Source organism: Phyllostomus discolor, chromosome 11, assembly GCF_004126475.2.
Source record: "Phyllostomus discolor isolate MPI-MPIP mPhyDis1 chromosome 11, mPhyDis1.pri.v3, whole genome shotgun sequence".
Taxonomy (NCBI): Eukaryota; Metazoa; Chordata; class Mammalia; order Chiroptera; family Phyllostomidae; genus Phyllostomus; species Phyllostomus discolor.
Window position 1 is genome coordinate 42,406,846 of NC_040913.2, and position 8,686 is coordinate 42,415,531.

Below are 8,686 nucleotides of genomic sequence, written 5' to 3' on the forward strand. Positions count from 1 at the left end.
GACATGCTGTGGGCGGTTTTGGTTTAAAATCGCATTAAAGTCGTGTTCTTCCCTTAAAAGATGAAAGTTAAACATATACTTACCATACGATCAAGTCTTTCTACTCTTAGGTGTTTACCCAAGAGAAACATTGGCCCATAGCTGTATCCTAGCTTTGTGTGTCATTGCTCAAATAAGGGGCAGTCCAAATGTCTGTCAACAGGTGGTATATCTGTACAGTGCAATATTATTTAGCAAAAAGGGAGTGAGCTGTTGATATACACAACAACATAGATAAATCTCAAAATAATTACAGAAAGAGATTATATACTATGTGTTTCATTTATATAAAATTCTAGAAAATGCACTAATCTGCAGTGACACAAAAGCAGATTTGTGGTGCATGGAGTGGGGTAGGGACAGGATGACACAGGAAGGGACTGTCACGGGGCAGGAAGAAACCTTTGAGGGTGGTGCCTATGTTCGCTATCTTTTAAACAGAAGTCAAAACCCATCAGATTGTTCACTTTAAATCTGCAGTTTTACTGTATGTCAATCATATTCAGATAAAGCTGTAAAGAATCTTATTGAGCTATTTTCCTTTTCTAAACGTTTCTTGTTTTCTCTGACATGACTCTATTTACTATTTTTGAAAATAAACTTTAGAGAAGTGTTAGGTTCACAGGAAAATTGAGGGGAAAGTACAGAGACTTTCCAGGCACCACCCTCGCACACAGGCACAGCCTCCCCACTGTCAACAGCCCCAGCAGGGCTGGACGTTTGGTACTGTTGAGGAGCCTACACTGACTCATCGTCCTCACCCCAAATCCAGTTTACACTGCATTTCACTCTTTACAATCTGTGGGTCTGGACAAATGTGCAGTGACATGTATTCACCATCACAGTATCACACAGAACAGTTTCACCGCCCTAAAAATCCTCTGTGCTCCACGTACTCATCCCACCTTCCCTTAACCCCTGGCAACCACTGATCTTTCTATGCCACCTGTTCCAGAACGTCATAGATTGGCTTCTTTCACTTACTAATATGCATTTAAGTTTCTTCCATGTTTTATCATGACTTGATAACTCATTTCTTTTTAGCATTGAATAATAGTCCATCGTGTGACTGTACCAGTTTATTTGTCCATTCGCCTACTGAAGGGCATCTTGGTTGTTTTCAGATGTTGGCAAGTATGAAAAAAACTGTTTTGTTTTGTTGTTGTTTTTTTCAGTCTCAGCTGAGCCTTCTTCAGAAGGCCCTGAACCTTGGAATGTTCTGCTTGCATTCATTTCCTTGTTTCTTATAAGTCATTGGAAGTCCCTAAAAGGAAGCAGGTACTGTGCCAGGGCTTAAGGAATAAGTATGGGAGGGAGGTAACTTGGGGTTATTGAAAAAGGGTTACCTGGGGAGTTAAACAGATGTAGAGTGGAGTATTGTGTCCTGTTAGCTGAGTCATGTCAGATTCTTAGCTGTGTGGACCTCAGTATCCTCATTTGTAAAATGGAGATCCTAATGTCATCTTTGTGGGTTTGTCAAGAGGACTGAATAAGAAGAATGCAAAGGGCCTGATACATGACAGGTGCTGGAGTTGCTTCTCTTCCCTCCTACAGACTATGCCGGTTACATCTGTTGGCCAGAGGAATCCTATGCTTTCTGGGGACTGTTTAGCATGATTGAAGCAGTAGTATTTTGGATGTAGGATGGTGATTTTGTGGGCTGGCAAGTGACAAGGGTGCATGCTTGCCCTTGAAAAGAGTAGTCCAGATCCAGTGAATAGGAGATCCTGATTATCAGGGAGGCAGACTGCATGGTTGTACCTGCTTCAATTTACTTTTTATGGAGGTGTGTTTTGTGTAAACTACATGAATCTCAAGTGCACAGTTCACTGAATTTTGACAGATGTATATACCCATGTAACCATTACCCAAATAAAGGCACAAACATTTCCTGAAAATTCCTTTGTGACCCACTTCCCTGGGGTGTACCCTTCCCTACAGGTAGCCGTTGCTCTGACTTAGGACTTGACAGGTCAGTTTTACGTATTTTTTAGACTTGGATTCATATAAATGGGATTATAACAGTATACCTTATTAGTTTTCTAGTTGTTGCTATAACAAATTTCCCCAAACTTAACTGGATAAAACAACAGAAATGTATTATTTTACTGGTTTGTGGGGCAGGTTAGAAGTCCAACAAGGTGTTCTCAGTGGGCCAAAGTGAAGGTGTTGGGAGAACTGGCTTCCTCTCTGCAGTCTGCAGGGGAAAGTCTTTTCCTTGCCTTTTTCATCTCTAGAGACCACCTGAGTTCCTTGGCACGTGGCCTCTTCCTTCATCCTCAAAGCCAGCAACAGAACACCTCTGACAATTCCTCCAAGTCACAAGTGCCCCTGACCATCACCAGGAAAGGTTCTCTGCTTTTAAGGACTCACTTAATTGAGAATTATTTCCCTATCTGAAGGTCTGTACCCTTTATCACACAAAGGCCCCTTTGCCATGCTATTACAGTGATTTGGACCTGGACATCTTGGAGGTGCTATTATTCCATCTGCCACAGCATTCTGGCAAGCACAATATTTCTAAGGTTCATCCATGTTCTTGTGTGTGTCAGTGGTTTGTCATTTCAATTGCTGAGCAGTATTCCAGTGTATGAACACATCACAGTTGTATGTCTAGTCCTCTGTTGATGAGCATTTGGGTTGTTACCAGTGCTGGGCCACTATGAATAAAAATTCATTCTTACGTTGGCTTTTATTTCTTTTGGGAAAATATGCAGGAGAGTCGCTAGATCACAGGGTTTGGGGGTTTGACTGTTTGGGTGTTTATTGGTCATTCATATATCTTCTCTTATGAGGTGTGTGTTCTAGTGTTTTGCTCATCTTTTGTTTATACTAGGTTATTTGTTGTTATTATTATTAGTTTGTAGATGGTCTTTATATTTTCTAAAAACAAATCCTTTGTCAGATATATGTATTGCAATGTTTTCTTTCAGCCTATGACTTGCTTTTTTCTTTTGTTTAAGATTTTATTTTTTTAGGGAGGGAAGGAAGGGGGAGAGGGAAGGAAGGGGGGGAGAGAGAGAGAGAGAGAGAGAGAGAGAGAGAGAGAGAGAGAGAGAGGGAGAGAAATATCAATGTGCGGTTGCTGGGGGTTATGGCCTGCAACCCAGGAATGTACCCTGGCTGGGAATTGAACCTGCGACACTTTGGTTCCCAGCCCGCGCTCAATCCACTGAGCTATGCCAGCCAGGGCTGCTTTTTTCTTTTGTAAAATTGTATCTTTGATGAAAAACTTTTAAATTTTGATGTAGTCTGATTTCTCAAGTTACATCAAAGTTGTGAAGATATTCTCCTGTGTTTTCTTCTGGAAACTTTGTAGTTTTAGCTTTTATGTTTAGCTATGATTCATCTTAAATTGATTTTTATGTAGGGTGTAGTAGGTGTTACAGTAAAAAATGTTTCTGTATAAATAGCTAGTTATTCCCACACAGCTGTTGAAAAGACCTTTATTTCCTTATTGAATTGCATTTACATCTTTCTCATAAATCAGTTAATGACATACATGTATATCTATTTCTGAACTCATTCTGTTATTTTGTCTATTTGCCAATTTTTGGCCAATATCACACGATATTAATAATTATGACTTTATAGAAAGTCTTGAAATCAGGTAGTGTAACTTCTTTAAGATGATTTTGGTTACTGTAAGTTAATTTTGAGCTTTATATACTGATCTAGGTTGAGTTGTAATACTCCTAAATATGTTGAAATTCTAAACTCTAGTACCTGCAAATGTGGCCTTATTTGGAAATAGGGTCTTTGCAGATGCAATCAAGTTAAGATGAGGTCGTACTTATCTTTGGGTGGACCCTAATCTAACATGACTGGTGTCCTTTTGAGAAAATGAGAAAAGACAGAGACAAAGACACATGGGAACGGCCATGTGAAGATGAAGGCAGACTTCATCTACAAAGTGATACATCTATAGCCAAAGAATGACAAATATTAGCACTAAACCACAAGAAACGAGAAAATGGACATGGAATGCATCCTTCCTCAGAGCCTTTAGAAAGAACCAACTCTGCTGATATTTTGATTTTGGACTTCTAGCCTCCAGAACTGTGAGAGGATACATTTATGTTGTTTGAACTACCCAGTTTGTGGTAGCTTGTTGTGGCAGCTCTAGAAACTGATGTGATCACTGAAATACAACTCAAACTTGCTTAAGCAATTAAAAAAATGACTGTCTTTTACACTTACAAATCCAGAATTGGAGGGTTCCTGGTGAGATTTCTGTGAGGTATTAGAATTAGGCTCAGTTGGAAGGGTCAAAAACCCTCCAAAGAGTGGCTTACACAAAATAAACCAAAATAAACATTTTATTTTATTTTTCGCTCATGTATGTGTTGGTACCCCAGAGTTTTTGGTATAGCAGCTCCATGACATCAGGCACCCAGGATTCTTCTTTTTGCTGCCATCCTCAGTATGTGGCTTCCACCTCATGGTGGGAAATGTAGCTTCATGCCTGCCTTCCATCCATCAGAAACAAACAAGGGCAAAGGCATCTGCCCTCCTCCCCTTAAGGATACATTCCAGAAGTTTGTATATGATGCCTCTGTTCAAAGGTCCAGAATTTAGTCACATGACCACTCCTAACTGCAAGGGAGGCTAGGAGATCTTTATTTCAGGAATCCCTGGGCCTACCTGTTTATTGCTAAATAGGACGGGGAGATCTGATGTAGGAAACAATTGGAAGTTTATTCCACAGAGGATCTTTAGAGGAGGGCAAAGAGTCATAGGTGATTGGCTATAAGTGACTTGAGGGGGAAAAATTCAGGTCTAGAAATAGATATTTGAGAGCTTATAAACGTTAGCTACAATCTTGAGAGGGGATGAGATGGCCCAGCAAGAGTGTAGAGAAGAAAAGGTCAGTGAGAGACCTGTAGGGAACCTCAGAGTTTAATTACACATACAGGACAGGGATTCAACAGGGCCCTGAGAAGAATGATGAGGTGAGGCTGTTACATGGATATTCAGGGCAAGTTTTAAGGAAAGAGTGATTAACAGTGTACAGGAGGAACAGATGCCAACTAAGATAAAGAACTGGTCTTTAAAAACATAAGAAATTGTGATTGTCTTGTTTCAAAATCATAAGCTACCTCGTTTTTATTCTCGAAGGAGACCTGTGTGACTGAATGAACTTTTAGAACCTGAAATGTGTATAAATCCCAGTGTAAGGATGTTATGGTTGATTTAGGTTCTGGGCTCATGAAGGACAGTGCTCCACCCCTCCTCAGTGAGGGATGAGGTCACACCTGAACAGTGAGGTCACTTATCTTTGTCACTGTGGTCAGATGGCTGTGGACTATTAGGATGCTCTGGAATAAAAACAAAACCCAGCCAGAGGGCTTGAGATGACTGTAGTATTTTTTTGCAATAGAGAAAGACTGGAAAACAACTCAAGTGTCCATCAACTGAAGAGTGGATAAGTAAACTATGCCATTGTCATTCAATGGAATGGGACTTCGCAGATAAAATGAGTAAACTGCATCTGTATGTATCAACATATGTGAAAACAATGTTGAGTGGAAACAAAGCATGCAACATGAAAGTGGTTATGTAAATAGTATACTTTTATGTTAACATATAAATATAGTTTAGGTATAAAAACATGGACTAGTAGGGTACTTATAAGTTCATGGTAATGACTGCCTCTGAGGAGGGAGGGAGGGAAACAGGACTGAAAGTAGGGAAAAGGGGTTCAACTTTATCAGTACTGTTCTAATTTCTCTTATTAACAAGTATTTGAAGCATATAAGAAGGCGGTCAGTTTAATTACTGTTTAGGAGAATGTAAGTTAAAGCCACAGGAAGAAGAAGCAAATAAGACTTCAGTAAGTACCAGTACACACTCATTGGAATGGCTACAATGAACAAGTCTAGCAATGTCATATGTTGACATAAATACGAAGCAACTGGAATTCTTACACACTGCTGGGAGTGCAGATTCATTCAACTACTCCGGAAAGTAGTATGTTTGAAAGCTAAGTGCATGCCTCTCTTGTGATTCTGGCATCTCCCTCCTAGGTATAAACCCAAGAAAAGTATTTATGTGTACCAAAGGAAAAATGTACAGGGATGTTCATATCAGCTTTAATTAGTCAATGACTAGAGATAATTAAAGCAATTTGATTATTCCACTTCTAGATGTATGTTCTAGAGACTCCCAATCATGTACACAAGGAGACAGATGAAAGAATACTCATTGCAGCACTATTTCAAGTAACAACAGCACCACCACCATCACCAATAACAGCATCAACAACAACAAAATAACAAATGTCCACCAGCAAGAGGATAGATTAATACTGCAACAACTTGCATAAATTTCAAGGACATTATATTAAGCAAAAGAAGCCAGATATGAAAGAATACACAGACTGACTTTGTTTAATGAAGTTAGAATTGGCAAACTAATCCATGGTGACAGAATTCAGACTGAATTACCAGAGGGGTAACTTATTGGCTAGAAAATGGCATAACGACCCTTTTGGGGTGGTGATAAAATACTACATCTTAATCTGGATGGTAATTACACAGGTGAACATTTACCAAACTGTATACACAATATTTGCATACTTTGTTGTATGTAAGTTATACTTCAAAATTTATCTGAAGCAAAAATAACAAAATGTTAACGTGTTAATTTTCAGTAGTGGCTACACAGAGCGCTCTTACCCAATCCTCTGTATCTTCATGTATATTAAAATTATTATTAGGAAAGAGAGAGAGAGAGCAGTAGTCCTCCATAACCAAAGTGACACCCATCCTGGAGGAGGTGACACTTTGAGCTGGGGCCCCTTGCTCACCCCAGTGCTTGGGTGAGCTCCCTTACAATGGGGACAGATGACAACAACCAACAACCAACCTCTCCTGGTGGAAATGAGGTTGTCTTGATTGTCACTCTCTCAGTACACTGACATAGCTGCTGAAAACTGGAGCTGTTTTGTAGGCTCTTTTGAAGGTCAGCTTGGCCACCTCTTCAGCTGATGGGGACCCGGAGTCACCATGCAAGCGCTGGGCTGGGGTATCCACCACCCTGCATTCAGCCCTGGCCAAGGAGGGAGAGGTGCGTTTGGAAGTCTGTTCCATGGTCTCAGCTGCCAGGCTGGCTGCTCCTCTGCTAGCCCAGGGTGTCACAATTGGGTGCTGTAGAAACTCGAAGAGCATGAAGATGAGAAAGTGGGAAAAAATAGTTTTAAAAGGGAGGTGGGGAAAAGAAGAAAAAAAGGCAAAATGAAAGGTGTGCATGCTTTGCCCTGGCTGGGTGGCTCAGCTGTTGGAGCATTGTCCTGTACATCAAAAGGCTGAAGGTTTGATTCCCAGTCAGGGCACAGACCTAGGGAGCAGATTCAGTCCCTGGTTGGGACACCCAGAAGAGGCAACTGATTGATGTTTCTCTCTCACTGACACTGATGTTTCTCTCTTTCCTTTCCTCTCTAAAATCAATAAACATATCCTCAGGTGAGGATAAAAAAAAGATGCACATGCATTGCCTTGCTGCTTTAAGGACCTGGGTCATCTGCCTCCTTATGTGGAGCCTCTTCCTCCGGTCTGCTCAGTTCTTCACCTTACACTGTGGAAGAAGGGAGGGTGTGGGGAAGCAGAGCTGCTCTGAGACCAGGCAAGGGCTGCCTTTCCATCACTACCGACTGTTAGGCTCCTTAACCTCTCTGTGCCTCAGTTTCCTCACCTGTAGAACATATTTCCACCTCTCAGGGTTGCTCTGGGGGTGAAAATGGTCCCTTGATAACCAGGATAAGATGTCTCGCTTCTCCCTGAGGCAAGAGACGCTGGCAACGAGTTCCAGTAGAACTTTTAGCGACGAAAGCCATTGAGCACTTAATTTGTGTCTAGTGCGGCTGAGAGACGGAATTTTTCATTTAATTCTATTTTAATTGTTTTATACTTAAATAGCCACCTGTCGCGAGTAGCTACCGTACTGGGCAGCACGACTGGTCCCCCACTAGGCGGCTGGGCAGAGTAGTCCATTAGTGCGGACTCGGAGAGGTGCCAGGTAGTCTCTGCACCTACACAGTTGTTTCTCCCGCTAACAAGCGTCTCCCGAATAAAGTTGGGGCTGGCGGGGGCGCCTAGGGCTGTAGCCAGGCCCTGGGCTCTGGGATAGGGGGAAATTAAAGTTCGTAAACGCTCAGACGCCACCGACTTCTGTCCCTCTTGCCCCCATCCTCTCCATCCAAAACTCTTTTAAGTCCCTTGGAGAAGTGGAGTGGGAGTGCGCAGGAGACTCTCTCTGGGCCTCCCGCGGCTTTCGGCTCCTTTATTTTTCGCAGCAAACCCGGGAGGCTCAGCATTTCGATTTCACTGATGAGAAAACTGAGGCTGGAGTAGGTTCGGGGAACACGGCGGGAAGCGCGGAGCTCCGGTCGAAGGGTAAAGTCTTTGGGTCTCTGGTGATGACGAAGACATCTGCGTGGGTTGGGTTGCCAGGGCACGCGGGGAAAGTGGTGGGTAAATATTTGGGGCTGTAACCTGGGCTGTGGCCACTCCTAGTCACTGCGGTTCCCCCGGGGGCGCGTGGCAAGGGAGGTGTCCGGGGACAGGGGCGTCCCCGGCGCAGCGGCAGGGACCCACCCGGCGGCTCCGCCCAGCCCCGCCTCCGCCAGCGACTATAAGAGGCCGGGGCT